General features: G+C 35.1%; 1 protein-coding gene across 3 annotated transcripts in view; it reads right to left on the bottom strand.

Moving 5' to 3' along the window:
- LOC111062208 (gamma-aminobutyric acid type B receptor subunit 2-like) overlaps window positions 1–21486 on the bottom strand; it is a 623739-nt gene that overhangs the window by 582966 nt on the left and 19287 nt on the right. For all 3 annotated transcript variants that reach the window (XM_039431291.1, XM_039431289.1, XM_039431292.1), the window contains exon 2: window positions 10935–11029. The gene's annotated coding sequence lies outside the window, so the exon portion shown is untranslated. The remainder of the gene's footprint in view (window positions 1–10934; window positions 11030–21486) is intronic.

Raw genomic sequence — 21486 nt, forward strand, 5'->3', positions numbered from 1 at the left:
TCAGGCCAGAAAAATAAGGCCATCACAATTTTTGTTGAGGCTATTTTTCCGTGCGTCATCATCATCATCATCATGATCATCAGAGTCATGTCCAGTCAAGGAAGTCAAGGAGACCTCTCTGCAAGACGTATTGTACTCTCCATTATTTATCTTCATGGAGAGAAGAAGAACATCAATGAAGCGGGCGGAGGAGGAAGAAGAAGAAGAAAATGGAAGAAGAAGAAGAAGAGGAAGAAGAAGAGGAGGAAGAAGGAGAAGAAAAAGAAAATGGAGAGGAAAATGAAGAAGAAGAAGAAGAAGAAGAAGAAGAGAATAAGAAGAAAAGAAAAAGGAGAAAAGGATAAGAAGAAGAAGAAGAAAGAAGAAGAAGAAGAAGAAGAAGAAGAAGAAGAAGAAGAAGAAGAAGAAGAGAAGAAGAAGAAAAGAAGAAGAAGAAGAAGAAGAAAAGGAAGAAGAAGAAGAAGACGAAGAAGAAGAAGAAGAAGAAGAAGAAGAAGAAGAAGAAGAAGAAGAAGAAGAAGAAGAAGAAGAAGAAGAAGAAGAAGAAGAAGAAGAAGAAGAAGAAGAAGAAGAAGGAGAAGAAGGAGAAGAAGGAGAAAGAAACAGGAGAAGAAGGATAAGAATAAGAATAAATAGAAAGAAAGCAGAACGCACTTAGAAAGGCAGAGGATTTCAGGAATGGGAATGAAGGATTTAAAAGATGAGGGGGGTGGCACCACCCACGATGCACGTCTGTCATTTATAATTCAGAACCGCCTTTTCCACCCCTTACCCCATCCTTAACAACCACCACCCCTACCCCCTCGGCACCGATCCCACCTGACCGCCTCCAGCTGTCTCTCAGCGAAGACGGAGGGTTGTTTTTCTTTGCAGAACAGGGTGGGTATCATAGTGCCTCACCTCGTTAGTGTCCACTCAAAAACACTGTCCGACTTTCTTTTGCCTCCCCTCCTCTTATCTTTTTCAACCCCTCTCACCTTCTGTTCTACCCCCCTCTCAATCAGTTCAACCTCCCTCTCATTCTTTTCATACCCATCTCATCCTTTTGGTAGAGAGTTAGTGGGAAGAATATTTTGAATATTCTCTCCAAAGAACTGACATTGATATGTCCAAAGCTCTGCCAATTTATGTAGATGCATAAAAATATTATCTGGAGTTATTCCAAATTGTTTCGCGAATGAGGAGAAATAATGAACACATAAGACTGGCAGATCATAACCATCAAACAAGGCAGAGAAACACGAATTTAATAGTACCAAGGATGAACACTATATTTGAACAAAGAAACTACATATATTTGAGACCAAAAATCTACAATTCAATACCAAGTTACGTTAGGGAAGAATTCAATAGACACATGTTCAAGAAAAGTTTTATTTTCCTGGTTGGTTGATATTGGAGTGGAAATTTATTGTGAAAATTTGATTAGACTGTAAATATTGAAACTATTTTTATTCTTCATCCTTTCCTTTACTAGTTTTTCATTTTTCTAGAAATTAACTTTCTTATTATTATCCTTACTAAAACATTAATATTCTATCTACTAATTTCATGAATTTGTTTGTATTATAAATTTTCACTGATTTTATTATAAAAAACTTAAATTCCTTATCAGTGAATGAAGTTTGTAAATAGTAATTACAACACGCAACAAGCAACTAATAACTTATACCCCAACACTTATCATTTATAGTGGAGTGTATATTTATTCATTGAATTATCTTTGCATATTAAGAAATCATTCAATGCATAAAACTTCATTGTTTTAATTGTTATAGTATTCTAATTTGTAATGTAATTGTTTTTGATGAATAAATTTTATTTGATTTGATTTGTTTTTTTTCATATCATAATATCGGGGCACCAAGCTCCGCTCTTATTTAATTTATTACGATAGAAGAAATTATAATATATTTATAGTTCATACAGAAAGGTTCTATCTAATCACATTGGATTGAGATTAATCCCCAGAGGAATGCAAAAATTCCTCTTACAAAAGCATGTTAAATGTTAGTCCTGATCAATTTCACGTAAACCAAATCAGAGAAGACCATTTTGAAAAGATATCTTATCAGATTGGTTCTACTAGAATTAATCAGGATTAAAATTTAACTGGCTCTTGTACAACCGGCGCTGATTAAATGATTACAAAAGTTTAACAGCTGAGTCATAATTTGCTTCAGTTCCACACATATGCACTCGCTCACTCACTTCCTTTATCAACAGACGACAAAATGTTTTTCACTGACTTCCATCATCAACAGACGAGAAAATTCCCAGCTGTCTTTCCAAGGACGGATTTATCGTTTTAATGTCCTTCAGCGATTTATCCCAGGCTTGAGACTCAGTGCAATCGAATTTTTATTTCATAAACCAACTTTCTTCCAAATTTCGTGAGAATCGTTAGAGCTGTTTTCGAGATCCGGTTACATACAAATATATAAACATCTAAACATATAAACAGAAATTGCTTGTTTAATAGTATAGGATACAGTCGAATAATTATTTTTCGCCACACTGCACAGAAAGCAGCTGTTTTCCAGTCCCTACGTAGATCTGAAAGACATTGTTTGCAGACGACTCTCGTCTGACGTCAGAACAGGTTTCTTTCCGGCCTAGGCCAGAAAGAGTACCCTTTCCAGCCGCTAACATGGAACTAAGAAAGGTGATCAAAAAACTTTCCATTATTTATGTTCATCATTCAATAAATAAAACACTTATAATAATATCATCTTATTGTCATTTGAAAGAATAAAAAAGTATAAACTCAACCTCCCACATAATTGAACATTATGTTTCAGGTTATTTAGACAAATCAGAATAAAAAATAAAAATACTTGGACAATTTCCTGATATTCAGATTACCTCAGATTTGCTAGAGCTATCACCTTCCACTTCTGTTTTCGAAAGTGCTTAGTAAACAACTATTTTCATATATAAATATATTGTTTATTTTTGTGTGTGGCGAAAAATAGCGTTCGCACCACGGGCAAGAATGTTTTTCCGGCTCTCAATCTTTTCTAGTCCTCGGCCTACGGCCTCGGACTTAAAAACCGATTTCGAGCCGGAAAAATCTCATTTTCTGCTATAGGTGCGAAATATACTATTCTTAGTCTATATTATGTGAATTCATCTATAATTTTGCAGTATTGTAAGCTATTGTATATGAGTGTACAAGCCAGTATTATATTGTAATCTACATAAATAAAATACTCAATCAATCCCTTGCAATCCCCCTCTCCATTAATTCAACCTTCTCTTCATCCAGCTCATTCCCCCTCTTCGCCTGTTCAAACCTTCCCTCATCTTGTCCAACCCCCCTCTCCACCTGTTCAGCAACCTTCCTCCTCCTTCGTCCCCACCACTCCTTTTAAATCCTACTCACCACCTTACCATGTATCCCTCTCTCATCCTGACCATCTCCTCTCCTTTTAAACACCCCTCTCAACCTGTTCAATCTCCGCCTCCTCACCTGTCCATCAACCCTTCCTCCTTGTTCAATCCCCCTCATCAACTTCAACTCTCCTCTCCACCTATTTGACCCCCACCATCCTGTTCATCACCCCTTTTCACGACATACTTCCTCCAACTTCTGTACCTGGCACACTCACCTTGGCATTCATATATTTGTTATCTCGTTGCTGCCTACCTGCCTCCTGCACTGGCGCTGAGATGCTTTTGACGTGATATTCAAGAATGCAGCTTCTCGGCCACTTGGCCCGTCCAGCTGATGCTCCATTGTTTATTACTTTTCTTGGAGAGGTCTGATGCGCACTGGGAGTTGGAAGCTTCTTTGCTATGTTGTTGGTTGGATATGATTCGGAATTCTTTGGGTTTCTCTCATTCTCTTTCTTCCTGGCAATGATTTCATCATTATTCTCATCTATTTTCACATTATCTATAGTATAATGAAGGAAAGAACTGGCTTTCACACGTTCGGATAGGAAATTCACGAATGACGCTTCATCACGACTGAACTACTGAATTGAAAAGCTTAAAATTTTTCATAACTATATAGGTTTTTAATTTACCGAGGATAGTTATAGGACAATTTAAATTTCTTTAAGATTTCAGTGGGTGGAGTTTTCAGTTTGTCAAGTTTTGAATCAGGCCCTTCAGGTGTATTTTTTTATACGAGTTACCTGCCAGTCTATAATATAATGAAGGAAAGAATTGGCGTATAAACGTATGGGATGGGGAATTTACAAATGACGCATCATCACGTCTGAGCTACTGAACTGATTAACATGAAATTTGATTATAGATTTCCAATTTAGCGTGGAAAATATTGATGGCCTATTTTCAATTTTTCAAGATTTCATTACTTCAAGATTTTAGTGTATCAAGTTTCAAATTAGGCACTTGAGGAAGACGAGTTACCTACTAGTCTATAATATAATGAAGGAACGAATTGGCTTATAAGCGGAGGAATAGGAAGTTCACGAATGACGCATCATCACGTCTGAACTACTGAACTGAATAACTCGAAATTTTGCATTTAGATTCTCAATTCATCTAGGATAATTGAAGGCCTATTCAAATTCCTTCAAGATTCCACAAGGTCAAGTTTTCAGTTTGTCAAGTTTTGAATAAGATTTTTGCGGATCACGAGTTACCTGCTGGACTATGTTGCCCACGAACATGATCTGTGAAAACAGCTGAAGAATATGTGTTCTAAATTTGAAGCTGATTGATCAAAACTCTCAAAAGTTATAGTCGAGCATACACACAGACGGACAAAGTCTCTGGCCTTGAGTCCAAAGTAAGAACTCGCTAACGCTCGTTCAAACACAATATCAAAGAACGAGAACCAATGAGTTGTAGAAACAGTTGGTTCTTAATTAATGATTTCTATATATTTTCTAAATGTATGAATTCAGGGCTACTTTCAATTTCTACTTTCTATGTTAACAATTTGTATTCTTGTTTTATTAACTTTAACTTTCATTAATTTTGAAGGGTACTATAATTATATTTTATAAAATGAAATTTGTTGGAATGACAACTCATTCACTGCTGACACAGTGTTTGGTGAGATGTGGTTATACCTATTCATAATCGAATTTTTTCATAGTTGAATACATAATATAAATATAAGAATAGAAATCCAATTATACTTTCAAATTATTCAGTTTTGATAATAGCATCATATAGCCGAAACATGTTGTGAGTTCTAAAAAGGGTACTTGGATTTCCATTTTTATTTATATTCAAAAGTAACTCTAAAGAAAAAAAATTTGACCACATAATGGTATTCTTGTGTTACCTCTTGTATTACTGATTTTCTCTCATTGAATAGACTGATGTCAAATCTAATCCAACCTAAATCACACGATCTTTTCAATCGGCTAAGAATGATGATACGAGCTTATAACAAAAACAAAGTAACAAAATTTTCCCTAATACTTGACTCATATTTATCTCAATATGACAACTTATTTCATATTATAAAACAGATTTATGTCAGATCTAATCCAACATACATCACTCAATGTTTCCAATTGCCTAAAAATGTTGATAGAAGTTCAATCAGAATACCAAAAACAGAGAAACAAAATGTCTTCATAAAAGTTTGACAACTTATTCCATTCAACTGAACAGATTGATGTCAGATCTAATCCAAAAGACACCTTTTGATGTTTTCAAATGGCTGAGAATGTTAACACAAGTCGAATCAGAATAGCAGAAACATAGAAACAAAATGTCCCTACGTATTTGAATCTTCTATCTCGATATGATAACTTACTCTATTGAGTTAGGAAGATTGATGTTACATTAAATTGAGAAACAATTGTCCTTTCATACTTGACTCATTTATCTCAATAAATTCCATTTTATTGAACATATTTTCTAATCCAACAGACATCACTCAATGTTTTTGATTAGTTGAGAATGTTGATACGTGTTAATAACAAAATCAGAGAAACAAAATGTCCCTTCATACTTGGCTCAGTTATCACAATATGACAGCTTATTCCATTTAATTAAACAGATTGATGTCAGATGTAATCTAACAGACATCACTCAACACTTTCAATTGGCTAAGAATGTAAATACAAGGGAGAATCATTTCCAGGGCAGAAAGGCTAAAGATAGAGAGACACGATCGAACTAACAAAATAACACGATGTAAGTAAGCGAGCGGAGCAATACCAGGAAGGATGAAGGGAGGTTTTAAGGGTTGGCTGGTGGTGAGTGGTAGGGTGTAGAGAATTGAAGGGTGAGGAGGTGTTGTTGAATGGTGAAGAGTTGCCCTTATCGTTGAAGCCTGGCCTTGGATCATGGCCTATATCCATTCAATGAAAACAGGCCACCCTTCTTCCGGCCTACTCTCTCACTTTCTATTTCTTCTTGCAAGATCATAACTCTCTCTTTCTCTTTCTCCTTGCATCACAATAACAATCGCGCTCTCTCTATTCGCACTTTCTATTTCTTCTTGCAAGATCATAACTCTCTCTTTCTCTTTCTCTTTCTCCTTGCATCACAATAACAATCGCGCTCTCTCTCTCACACACACACACTCTCTCTCTCACTCTCCCTCTCACTCACTCTCTCACTCACTCTCTCTTCACTGGAACGGTAGATGCGTTTGCAATAACTACCGGAATAATCTTTGCCAAGCAGCCAGTAGCATTTCAGAGGGTAATTACATGGAAGAATGATGATAATATTCATGCCCAACTTCCTCAACTTCTGACGAATGTTTGTAGGTTGGCGAGTACTTTGTTTCGAGTTGAGTTGAATCATCCAGGTATTGAATTTGATTTCCAGAATAGTTCTTATCAATCAAGTGTCATGCTTAATCAATGATCCTATAATTTTCCTATAGATAATTCATTTATTTTTATTTCAAGATAGTAGGAGTTGTGATTATCCCATAGCATGAGTTGATCAGAATTCTTACTGTTCCTCAAAGAATCATCGGAGAATTTGATTTCAGAATAGTTTTAATTAATCAAGTTTCGAGCTCAATCAATGCTCCTAGAATTTTCCTATAGATAACTAGCTTACCCGGCAATCTTCGTACCGCCAAAGTCAATGTATCATATGTCACACTTTATTTGGTGAATCATGAAATTTATCTGACAATGAATATTTATTTACATCTCAAATGTGCTTAGTCATGCAGCATTTATATCTATCAGTAAAGTGTTGAACTGAAAAAATAGATACTGGTAGGTTAAATCAGTGTTTCAAACATGAATTTAATGTTTTCATAGTTGTTGATTGTGGATAGATGGTCCAGGAAATATGCGATGTACGATGAATTACACAGAATTCCATATTCTTTCCATCTTCAATTTTAGGATGAATATAAGCTAAGCTAAATTCAAAGAAAATTTCAATTTAGTCTGACATTCTTCAGTAATCAATGATAGCAATATGAACAACTCTCTTTCATGAGTTTCACAATAATGGGGGAGTGATAATAATTATTTTATAGGTCTTCTAAGGAACGATTATCTACAGCTGGTACCAATCAACTACGGTACACTAACGTCAACTCCAAACCACCGTTTTAATACCAAAACACAATTGATCACGGGGTGACGTGTTTATTATACAGCTGGTAAATTTAGATGCTAAATTATAAGTAGCCACTCGGCCGAAAATTTCAAAACAGGTCGGTAAAATGGATTAATAAATAATTATTATTAGACCCCTTATTGAAGTTTCTGGTCAGAAACCATCCCCAATATTCACACAACATATTTCCAAAGTTTCATGCCGTTCTGTCAAGTAGTTTCGAGTGTATTGGGAACAAACAAGCAAACACACAAACTAACAAACACACAAACAGACATTCATTTTTATATATAGAGATAGAGATTCATCTATTTTTTTCATGATAATAGGAGTTGTGACTATCCCGTAGCATGACTGTGTTGATTTAAGCTCCTATTATCCTAATCATCGGATAAATTGTATTCTTCAGAAACTTCTGAGATACTACGGGAAGAATGGCATCTATAGTTGAATACCTTAAATACCTCTATCCAGTATCCAGTTTCCCAACCGTCAATATTATTTTTAATTCTCAGCTTTTGTTGTTTTTTGAGTGAAAATGGACTAAATTTTAGAAGAGCGGAATCATAATCCTATTTCGGACTTTTTAATTATCCAAATTTGGAAGAGAAATAGTACCAGGAGTATCCTTAGTACGATATTGTCCCAGTCAGTACTTTCTTGTGAAAATAAAAAAATGAAAATAAATTTGAATAGTGGTAGAAATATATATTGAATAAGAAGTTCACATTTTCATTGTATGACAGCTGTACTCCTTAGTTTTGGATTACTCAGGATATTGTAATTATTTATAAACTTGATATCAACAGGACATTTTCATGATATTTGCAAACAATTAGTGCAGAATGTAGAATCTCATACAGCATACACGTCATTGAAACGCTTTTCAAAGTATAATTTTCTCATCTGAAGTTGATTCAAACCATTCCTTTTTCAAATCTTATTGAGGTGTTCTTGTATAGAGATGTAATAGGAACATAAAACCTAGAAGTTTTTCATTTCACAGTTCTCCAGGTTCTTCGCATCAAACTCTTGTCTGTACGATAACTCCAGCAAGATTCCTCTCCAAGTTCCCAAGACATCACCGATAGTCGAAGTTCAAACTAGAGGAGAAGATAATCGAAGTCTACTTTATTGGGACACTCCAAGAGTCACCATTAAGTACCAACGGATGTTGATCATAAATACGATCATTTGATGCTCTTATAAATAAAATTCTATGTTGGAAAAAGGCTGAGCACATTTCTTGAACTGTGTCTTGACGCTGTAAATTTCTTGCTATCTCTGTCTTCCGCACCATTTGAGTAAGTTCTTTCCAGCTCGATTTCTTTGAGAAGTCTGTCTGCTCACTCACTCTCTCTCTTTTCTCTCAGTCAATCACTCTCTCTCTCTCACAAACACATGAAGCAAGGCAGAATAAACTGTTATCCCTCTCTGTCTTCCTTCCATAAAGGATGACCGAATTCACTGTCGGTCCTCTCCCACTCAAAGTCTCTCACTCTCTCTCACTCTCTCTCACTCGCTCTCATTCTCTCTCCCTCTCTCATAAAACCGTTTTCCAGCTCGTTTTCTTCGTGAAGTTTGTCTACCCTCTCTGTCTCTCTTCCATATAAGACGGCAGAAAGCACTGTCGACCCTCTTTGTCCAACCTGTTTGTACACATACTCAGTTCTTCGTTTGCTGCTAGGTCCCAGATCAGTAGAACAAACTGAAAACGCTCTCTGCGCAAAATAATATGTTATTTCAAGTCGTTAAGAAGCACTGGAGGCGAAGCACTGCTTCATAGGGAAAGCAAACAGATGTTGCAAAATCTGGAATTATTCGGAAGTATAAATTTGGAGAGGATTATAGAGAATCGCGGATGCTGTAGGGCTGTTCAGGTTGAAGAATTTAGTTGATGTACAACATTGCTTACTCACTTTTCTTTTCAGGACTACTGAAATTTTTGAAAACAATAAGATTTTCAATTATAGTGGATCAATGCTTTATTTAACCCTTAGACTACCAAATACGGTCTATGAAGCTTGTCCCGTCAAATACCAAATAGCGACATTTACCATTGGGACAATATGTCCCAATACAAAAAACACGATAAAATGGATAAAATTTAGTAAATAACTTTACAATTTCAATTCCACATGTTATTATATGGAGTTATTTACTTACTTTCAACTCAAAATGACACTGCAAATCACATTAGAACAGCTTCATTCAGCATAAAACCAGCATCTGACACATGCATGCATGAGAGCATATCTATATATATAAAAGCGAAATGGCACTCACTGACTGACTGACTGACTGACTCACTCACTCACTCACTCACTCACTCACTCACTCGCATAACCAAGAATCTACCGGACCAAAAACGTTCAAATTTGGTAGGTATGTTCAGTTGGCCCTTTAGAGGCGTACTAAGAAATCTTTTGGCAATATTTTAACTCTAAGGGTTGTTTTCAAGGGTTTAAAGTTCGTCTTTTAGCATGTATATTCTTCTTCTCCCAATCTCTTAATTATAATTGAAATTTCCATATCATATGTTACTATAGAACTTTAATCTAGATAGAGTACCTCTTCGAAACAGTTGTTAACTGGCAACTAAATTAATAATTTTGTCAGGTTGGCATTAAGTTGAGTTGACTTTGTGAGGTTGGCACCAAGTTGAAGATTTAAATGCATTTATCGCGGAAAAATTGATTGGACACTGCTTCTTCTATCCTGGGAATATTATATTACTAGCCGTCAGGCTCGCTTCGCTCGCCATATCCGTTTAGCCAGACGTTAACATATGATAAAAATGCTCAAATGAAAAATGCAGGCGAGCGAAGCGACCCTGCTGATCTCATTCTTGGACGATCCAGTCGGGGGTCTAAGAGGCGGAGCCCCCTTGATAGACGGATATGGCGAGCGAAGCGAGCCAGACGGCTAGTAACCACAATATAGCCTCAATTCACAATAATATGGCGATCAGATAACTCTAAACAGCTGATGTATTTTATAGAATAGACCCTAGACTACCGCTGGGATTCATTACTGTGTAGTTTAGATGATCTATTCACCCACTGGGATTCGATGAACTTCTGTTGGGACATATTGTTCCAGTTGTTGTCTGAGGTTGGTCATTTCTGCTGGAACATATTGTCCCGTTGATAGTCTAAGGGTTAAATACAATACAGTCAGTTACAAACACATCGATTTTTGTCGCTCGACTTTCTGTTGTCCTCATGAAATCTACCAGATTGAACTGAACTTGATTAACATTATCTGTTCAATGAAATAGAATTTATGAAGACGGCAAAATATCACTCGAACAAAAATCGATGTGTGTGTGGGGCTTCAGGGATGAGCATGTAGGCTGATAGTTTAAAGATACAGGATAAATTTAGTATAAATTTTATGTTACTTACATTTGCAGAAGCACTGTAGAGTGGTTGTTCGGAGATCGCCGCCATTTTATTCGAATTATGAAAGCCAGTTCAGGCATTTTATCCGTAACAATCACCTGAAACAATGAATTTTCACGTTAGTTCAGCCAAAAGTTGATCAGTCATTTCTTGTAACATCACAAATAGTATTTGAGATTTACATGAGATGATTTTGGGAAGTCTTAACCTGGAAGATGTTCATATTTATTATCTTTTTTGACATTTCTTGCTTCTATTTTTCATATCACGTCTGCATATTTTGTACTGTATTTTCTTGCTAACGACGTGGTTGATTGGTAGAGTGGACCTCACTGTCCAAATTTCGACACGTCAAAAAATAAAGAAGTCATTCTATTCTATTCTAAAGATAACGGATAAATTTTTAAATATTGAGACCCTGATATCTAATTCCAGCATGTAACCCGTGCTACGCGAGGGGTCTAATTAAAAATTTATAAACTGAAAACTTGACCTACTGTAATCTTGAAAAATTAAAAATAGGTCTATAACCATCCTCGGTGGAATGAGAATTTGTATGGGAAATTCCAAGTTAATCAGTTGAGTAGTTGAGACGTGATGATGCGTCATACGTGAATTTCCTATCCTGTACGTGTTTAAGCCAATTTTCTCCTTTATTATATTACTGATTGGAGATAATGCACCGAACAACAATCACTACACATCCACAGATTACCAGTTTGGTGTAAGGGTAAGCATTCCTGACCGGCAATTAGGAGGTACTGGGTTCGATTCCCGGGTTGACAAATAATTTTTGAATAGTAGCATTCATGGAATTGCCATCCAGCTGTTTACCCTGTAGTCAATATTTGCAGTATTAGAAGTCTTCGGGGTGAACTATAGCATCCAATTTGGATTTTCGTTAATAATAATAATAATCAATTATTATACACTTTAAACATTACCTAAATACCTCTACGAGGACTATACGTCTGTGATTTTATCTGCTATATGATTTGTATATGGATAAGAGCTCATGGGAATAATTCTCTAAATGTACCAGACTCGTTAAAAAAATACTCATTCGTGGGAATTAGTTACTCAAAACTGTTCCATTCATCTAAAAATGAATGATACCCATCAAACCATCATTTTTGAATAATACTCATCTGTGGGAAATCGTTACTTGAAACTGTTCCACTCATCCGAAAATAAATAATACCCATCATACCATAATTTGTGAATTATACTCATTTGTGGGGAATCGTTACTTGAAACTGTTCCATTCATCCAAAAATCATATCAACTCATTAGGGGTATTCACAATGTTGTTTTAGCCAGCTAAATTGCTATTTGATAACTCTGGATTGTGAACGCCCCATCTAAAATCATCTGCTATTAGCTAACTGCAGTAGCGATCCAAGCGGATAATTTGTCTAACTCAAAGTTCATTATGACTCAAAAGTAAGATTATAAACATATGACTGCCGTTTTAACAGAGATTGCTACAGTTAGTGAACTCAAACCTGCGCTATCTGCTATCTCGTCTGTTAATTTTTCTCTAACGTACCACTATAGCATTGAGTTAACACAGACTTAGCAAATAGCAGGATTTAGCGAATAGCTCGACTTAGCCAGCTCCAAACTCCAACATTGTGAATACCCCTTTTCTATTTCTAAGAGTAGTGTATCGGTATTAATGATTGAATGAACTACAACTTTTAAGAATAACATTCTCAAAGAACCAGACAAGCTTACTAATACAGATATTGGAGAATCCGCCTTGAAACTCTTTCATTGAGGATTAAGTGTAAGAGAAGGCCGATTGTGCCCTAACTTCGCCCTCCTAGGTACAAAATTAAGGCAGTTATTCTATTATATCCTATTTATTCATAAATCATTCCAAAAACCGTCTTTCATTCAAACCTTTCCGAAATCACATCATTCGATTCCTAAGAGTAGTGTATCAGTAGATGTTGATCACATATTCCATGTGCGGTAATCAAGTGATAGGATTGAAGTGGAAATGGGACTTGGCTGAGCCAATTATGGTCACCGTGTGTCAGATCGATGAAACCAATCACGTGACACCACCATCAGTTTCTACCACATAATCTGGCTTTATTAATGAGTATCACAGCTCAATCGCCGCCACTGTCACCGTTATACCGGCACAGTTTCATTAGGATATTCCAATTGACCTGAGCTCCACAATAACTCGCTCCATGGAAGCTAAACACATTGGATGAAAACTATCTAATATTGTCAGAGCTACTGATTTTCCAAAAAATAATCCAAAGATAATAGTTTCAATTATTTTTGAATATGAATACATTGTAACTATATGATATTGTGTAAACGACTGATTCTTCTGAAATGATTTGAGATACTAGTTTCAATTGTTACTCCATAATCAATCTATCAATCTAGTGTTGTGTTGAGAAGGATCGAGCTCAACTTTAATTGGTCAACAGATAACAGCCAATCATAGTGCTCCACCGAGCTCGAGAAGCATCCACGACTATCTGGAAAAGTGGCAATCAAAATCATCCGCACAGACATCTATTTAAATCAACAACTACACCCCAGTCGTATGCGGTAACCATGAAACACTCTCGCACACAGGCACTTGAAGCCAATTACTTATGCAATGTACACTATTCAGGCGACTTTCCCCTCATTTGCATACGCTACATCTATTTATTTGATCGCGCGCAAGTAACGAACGGTAGCTCCAAATTCAATTTGCAACTGGGTAAACGAGAGGCTTCACACTCAACGTTCCGAAGCGGAAACGATATAGACATGCGTCTATAGATCATACCCTTTCGGTGACTGTATATACGTGGGTCTATAGATATCTCAAACTGTTGAGGTGAAGATATATGAGTGAGTCTATATAGATACTTCAGACTGTTTCGAGTGACGATATATATACGTTAGTCTATAGATACTTCCGACTGTTTCAGTGACAGTCTATACGTGAGTCTATAGATATTTCAGACCGTTTCAGTGACGGTATATACCTGAGTCTATAGATATTTCAGACTGTTTTTGTGACGACATATACGTGAGTCTATATAGATATTTTCTGACCGTTCCAGTGAAGATATATACGTGGATCTATAGATATTCCAGACCGATACGAGAGAAACGTTGCCGATCCTCTGTCTTGTCAATGCCTTCTATAAACGGTAGCTGATACAGGTTTATTAATGTAATATTAACGGTTCATTACATAATTATAACGTATAATTTAGAAGATTTGCAATTCATGATGGACAAAATAACGGCATGTAGTAATGAATATGGTCTAGACATCAATGTGAAGAAGACAAAACTGATGATTATAAGCAAGAATAACATAAATGGAGATCATCTATACATCAATCAAACACCAGTGGGAAGAGTAAAGAAGTATAGCTACCTGGGAACCATAATAAATGAAGGATGGGATATTACTGAGGAAATAAAATCAAGAATAGGAAAGGCCAGATCGGCTTTCAATAGAATGGGCTCCATCTTCAAGAGCAAGAATCACTCCCTAGAAACAAACATGGAAATGCTCATATGTTATGTTTTTACAGTCCTATTATATGGTGTAGAGTCCTGGACTCTGAATGAGGCCATTAGTAAGAGACTTGTTTCATTCCAGATGTGGGCATACAGAAGGATTCTGAGGATACCATGGACTGATCGCGTAACAAACATTGAGGTTCCAAGGAGAATGGGAAAAGACATTGAGATAATCACCACCATCAAATGCAAAAAGTTTCAGTATCTGGGACATGTGATGAGAAACGACGTGAGATATTCTCTATTACAGGTGATTCTCCAAGGAAAGATTTTTGGAAAGAGGGGCCCAGGTAGAAGAAGAATTTCTTGGCTAAACAACATCCGATCCTGGTGTGAAAAAATCTCCATAGAAATATTTCGTATTGCCGTGGATAAAGTGAAAATCGTCATGTTGATCGCCCACGTTCGTAGCGGACAGGCACAATATTAAAAAAAAATTAGAACGGTTCATTCTCGTTTAAAATAATTAATAATTTTTCGTTAAGGAAGAGATTAAATTTTTCAATAACTTCATAATGAATTCTCATGATTAGGATGGGATATTTTGTAAATTAATTATCAATTCTACATTGTTAAAATACGATCTGGCAACAGAGCACAGCGAGAAAGAGATAGCGCTATCCGCTTTCTTATATGGGAGACAAAGATAGCAATACCATTGCTAATCAATCACTGACATTATAACGAGGACCTCACTATAAAAGAGAGGCATTTGTGAGTAAATTAGAATATCAATGACTGGTATGCTGGTGAACTTGTTATGATATTATAACAAGTTCACCAGCATACCTGTCATTGATATTCTAATTTACTAGTAGTTCTGTGAACAGTGGACCTCGCGCTCAGTGAGTTACATTGACCTGTTGTTATGTTTTCTCAAAAATTAATAAATGATTCATCAATCAAAAATGTCTAGAAAAACTCCCAAATAAACATAGAGCTTTCTGTCCTATATCGTACCGTGACGTGTCGTCCCGGAATGTGAGTGTGAGCGCTGTTATCATGTCTGGCTGCAACTGTCTACAACGTTGATGGAAAGATACAATTTTCAAGATGTTCGATGTTTCTGAACGGGTAGTATTATAGTCAACTGTCTACTAACGTTAATGGAAAGATACATTTTCAAGATGTTCGATGTTTTTGAACGGTTAGTATTATAGTCCACTAGACAGCTGATTTATGCTGAATAATTCTATAGTCTGATTTTACGGTAATATTGGCGTATGAAGGAGGCTCCTTTATCCTTTTATATTATCCTTGGAATGCAAAATTTCCAAAAACCTTGTATATACGTCGACGCGCAATTTAAAAAGGAACATACCAGTCAAATTTCATGGAAATCTATTACCGCGTTTCGCCGTAAATGCGCAACATAAAAACATTTGAACATTCAAACATTTAAACATTAAGAGAAATGCCGAACCGTCGACTTGAATCTCAAACCTCACTCCGCTTGGTCAATTAATATGTACTCGATGACATGAAATGCTCTTGAAAGGAAGATTATTAAGAATCATTGAGAAATATTTTTCCTTGAGGAATTTCAATTAACAATGATGAACAGTTTATATTACATCAGATATACAGGTATAAGCTACCCTCCATAGAAGGCAGTGGTAAGGCAGAGATTTGGCAACGCTCTTCTCATATCGTTCTCCACTGCCATCAAAACGTGGATCTCAGTATAGAAGTTCTTATGTCCTTTTTCTGTTCTCACTTGAATCAATTCGTTGAACATAATATGTCTGTGGCACATTCCATTCACCAATACTTGACTGAAACGCATTTAAACATGGCCAACCAATAATAGCGGCATATGTATTGCCGTAGCAAAGAGAAGAGGCTATTGCCATCAAGTCGTACTGGAGAGATATGAAGCTAGAGAGACGACCTCAATAACAGAAAATCAACTCGTCAGTTCGAAAATAGCAGGTTTCAGCCGTATATTGCAGCTTGACACAATGCAGTTTCCAATGACAAGACAGCTTTAAACATTCATGCCGTCTTGTCCAAACTGCGCATGCGCTCTAATGCTGCTATCGTGTGCTAGATCCGGAAATAGATCGATAGCTGGAAAAAATTGTTGAATATTTGATTGAAGGCCGTCACATTGACAACTCATGCTATTGGCTCTACAATCGTCCTCCAAACTTACATTGCTTGCATGATTGGCTCGGCTCGGACATGTGTGTTCACACATGTTCGACAGACAAGCTGTGACATCGGCTGTACCAAAATATAATTTCTTCAATGCTCTTTATCTATTATTTTTTCAAAAAACTTAAAACAACCGAAAAACTTTGAGTTTCATTTGATTGTTGTAACACGGCAAAATGCTTCCAACAAACTTTTTTGAGGTTAGGCTTTTGAAGATTAGGCTCACGTAATTGAGGTTGGATTATTTTTGTATCATTAAAACTTGTAATTTTCCACTGGTTTATTTGGTGTAATTTGAAATTTATTCTATGTTAGAAGCAGCTGTCAAACATATCTGTTTCTTGTTCGAAGAAGAAAAGACAGGAGAGGAAGCAGAGCAACAAGAAGTAAGGAGAAGAAGGAGAAGAAGGAGAAGAAGGAGAAGAAGGAGAAGAAGAAGGAGAAGAAGAAGAGAAGAAGAAGAAGAAGGAGAAGAAGAAGAAGAAGAAGGAGAAGAAGAAGAAGAAGAAGAAGAAGAAGGAGAAGAAGAAGAAGAAAAGAAGAAGAAGAAGAAGAAGAAAAGAAGAAGAAGAAAAAGAAGAAGAAGAAGAAGAAGGAGAAGAAGGAGAAGAAGAAGGAGAAGAAGAAGAAGAAGAAGAAGAAGAAGAAGAAGAAAAAGAAGAAGAAGAAGAAGAAGAAGAAGAAGAAGAAGAAAAGAAGAAGAAGAAGAAGATATTGAAGTTTTCCTATTTTTATACGACGTGAATCAGCAAATGGAGCTTGCCTGAATGAAAGCATACAAATAATTGCTCTGAAAGTGGCTGGAGGTTGTGGAAAGGATCTGTTAAGCAGGTTGCCTATCCTACTCCTGCAACAGATTCGGTGTATCACCATTAGAATATTTACCGGATTAGAATACTCCGGACTCAATTCGCTCTCTTCGTCTGGATTCCCAATAACATTGACTTTATACAGTGAGAATGTGATTACTATAATTTCTTATGTTATCATTTTTATTCACGCAGCTGAGCTGATGGAGAATAACCAAATAATACAGACATATTGTAAGAATTTTAGTTCCACTGTTCACTGTCACTGTTATGTGCGAATCAAGCTTTATCCTTCTCCCTTTACCTCTTGTCTATTATTCTACAAAGCAAATAGCACTATTCTTTCCAAGCTCAGCAACGTTGCCGAATCGTTTTTTAGACAAGATATCCATTCACAATTATTATGGAAATTGATCATTTAGTCATTGAAATACTGTATATATTTCCTTCACGAATAAATATAATTGAAATTGAAATTGAAATTTATTTACAACACTGACATATTTTACAAATATTTCCACAATGCAATCATTATAAAGAAACAGTATCATGATGGAAAAAAGGAAAGAACTTCAGTGGCTTAACAGCTGTGATTATAATATGAACGAGACAGTCACTTGATTTTGGTAACTAAAAAAAAAGTCTTTTTGCAATTTCACACAAACAGAATTAGAGCAATAGTAGAAAACAAAAAAGAAATAATAATAAAACCTGAAAAAGAAACAAATAAAATATAATTTCCTGAAGTACCTAAACATCTATACAATAAATATATTACATAAGAAGAATAAATAAAAAATGAATAAATAAATAAACCTCTGTCACCAGTCAAATTTTTAACAATTGAGTCCAAAACCAGTCAAATTGAGCATCAGTAAAGTAACAGATAAAGGCGGAAGTTAAATTTAGTACAAAATTGTTCAAAATACTACAAGGAAATACTGAGGGAGAAATACTATTAATTCAATAAAACCGATTTACGCGGGAAAAAAATGAAGAAAGTCATATAATTATAATAATAATTGATCATTTGCAATCAGATAAAAAGTGAGTCTATATTTTTATCGGATAGACCGGTATCAGCTGCCAATATCAACGAGGCAGAGCAGTGACAAAGTAAAACGTTAATATTATATCAAATAGACCGGTACCAGCTATCCTCTATAGAAGGCAGTGGCTAGGCAGAGAATCGGCAGAGAGATTGAATCATTGATTGAGTGAACTGGATCCATCATTAGCAACTCAACTACTAAGTACAGTATTGTTGACTCCATTCAGACAGAAAGAAAAACAAATCAAGTTGGAACGAGTATTCAATCAATACGCATTCCCATTCAAATTGCTCTTGTCGTGTTTGACGGTGATTCGTAATAAAGAATCAATTTAGAACAGTCAATATCGAGCACATCGATAACTGACGAGTAACAGAACAAACAATTCATCAATAGCTTTGCTGTAGTGTAATTATCCAGCATGTCACGGTCAGATTCCAGTTGGAATGCGTTCTCATGTTCGAAAAAACAACATGACAATTTAATATGAAGAGATAAACTCGTTTGAGAGCGGGATCTGTAGGAGTTAACTGAATGACAACTATACTCTTAATATAAACATCGTTACCACTCATTCTCATTTGTTTATTTCATTCTATCAGCTGTATTTCTATGCTTTTTCTCACTACATTTTCGTTTATCTCTCTTTTCATCAACTATAGTCGGCAGGGGCCGACTGCGCCCTAACTTCGCCCTCCTATGTATAAAATAAAGGCAGTCATTCTATTCTATTCTATCAGGCTTATATATCTTTCACATTTCTCGATCTCTCTATCTTTGCTCACTTTTCCTCCCATCTCTTCTCTCATTTTCTCTCACTTTTCATTCCTCACATCTATATTCTCTCCCTTTCATACCTCTTTTTATCTCATTACACCGGACGTGTGTTGATGAAAAGGATTTTGTTCAATATTAATCTTCTCCTAGTTACTTGTACACTTGTTCACTTGTACACACTTATTTCCACTTTATTTTATTGTAATTTTATGACTGGACAAATGTATTTCTATTATAATTAGTATCATATTTTTCATTGTATTGTTTCCAATTTCCATGTTCTATGTGGTTTCTTGTAAAGTGTGAAGTTTTTAGCTTAAAAATTTCTAGTTTCATTCAAGATTTAGACTTTTTGAATAATAATTATTAAGTTACTGTTTTAGATTTTTCGATTCTAGACTCTAATAGTATCTATTTGATTCAAAATTTGCTCGTTTATCTGAGCGTTTATTTGAAGAGCGTAAATTGTATTTTGAAAAGTGAGAGTGACATAACCAACTTTTTGATTTGGACTATATAGTATAAATTGGAAATGGGACAGTTTCGGGCATGAGCCTGTTGTGCCTTTCCTCATGTTAAGTATGTGTACACAATGTGATAAATAAATAAAATAAATAAAATAAAATAAATAAAATGTGCTCAAAAAATAAATAAAAAAAACATTCTAATTCAATCTTATTCTTATTCTCACTTTTTGAAACACGTTCTACATCACGTTATGTAGCTTATTTATTCATTTATTCATTTATAATACAAATGATACTAATGCAATAACATTATAGTAGATAAAATAATAAGGTAGTCCTTGTGCTATTTTTCTTCCAAATTTATAGGCGACAAAGTCCAAGATAAGGTCAGAATTTCACATGTGCAATTTTTATAAAATTTTAGTCCAAAATAAACATGGAAACTATAAATTCTGAATTTAGATGACTTGAATTAATAAATCAATAAGTAATATTCCACTCAATTACCACTTGAAACTGATAATATCGAGTTATTTAAAAAAAAATTGGAACCATTGAAAAAACACAACCTAAAGTTACATTACAATATTAAAATATTCACCTTTTTTGGCAGGGCTACTCTTAATTAGTAAGAAATAAAAATAATAAATCAAAGTACCTTTTTGATTTACTTACTTGAAAATAACATCAATGTTGGAGCATGTTGTGAGTGAAATTATCATTTATCAGTGATAATGAGTGTATAAGCCAGAATATATTTCAACTCACACAAAAAAAGCCAATCTGATATAATCTTCCATTCAATTTCACAACTTGATTCATTCGATTCCACATTTTGATTAATGTGATATCATGACCCTATATTTATACTACCTATATACAGGTATATAGGAAGTCCTGGTGATATCAGTACTGGGAAGAGTAGTTCAAATCCAGCCACCAAATCACTTATCCCTGAGGAATAGAGAATATTTTTATGTGATATCCTTCTTCTTATGGAAATCCAGTTCATCTCATTACTGATTGATATGAATTATTCGTTTAATCAATTTTAAGTGAAGTTACTGATCATTGAATCATTTCAAAATAACTATTCCTTGATCGATTGAACTATTAATAACCCAGAACTAAGCTGGAGTCAATCAATTTTATTCATGAAATCCCACCTCATTTTTTGTACTTTTATTCAATTAGTTTTTTATAAATCTAGTTGATCTCATTACTTATCAATACTGCAAAAAAAACGTTTATTCGATTGATTTAACTTTATCAATATCCCAGAATTGAGCTGAAGTCAATTAGTTTATGGAATCCCTCCTCAAATTCTCAGGCTATTATTCTAATAGATCCTAGATACTAAATCCTAAAGATTGGTTTCTCATAAATCCAGTAGATCTCATTACTTAATTATACCGCAAAAAAACGTTTATTCAATTGATTTGACTATATCAATATCCCAGAACTAAGCTATAGTCAATTAGTTTATGGAATCCCATCTCAAATTTTTAGGCTATTATTCTAATAAAACCTAGATCCTAAATCCTGAAGATTGGCTCCTTATTAATCGAGTAGATCTCATCACTGATTGATATTACAGGAAAACTATCAATATTGATTTGACTATATCAATAACCCAGAACTAAGCTATAGTCAATTGGTTCATGGAATTTCTCCTCAAATTCCAGGATATTATTCTAATAAATCCTAGATACCAGATCCTGAAGATTGATTTCTTATT

Source organism: Nilaparvata lugens, chromosome 6, assembly GCF_014356525.2.
Source record: "Nilaparvata lugens isolate BPH chromosome 6, ASM1435652v1, whole genome shotgun sequence".
NCBI classification, from domain to species: Eukaryota; Metazoa; Arthropoda; class Insecta; order Hemiptera; family Delphacidae; genus Nilaparvata; species Nilaparvata lugens.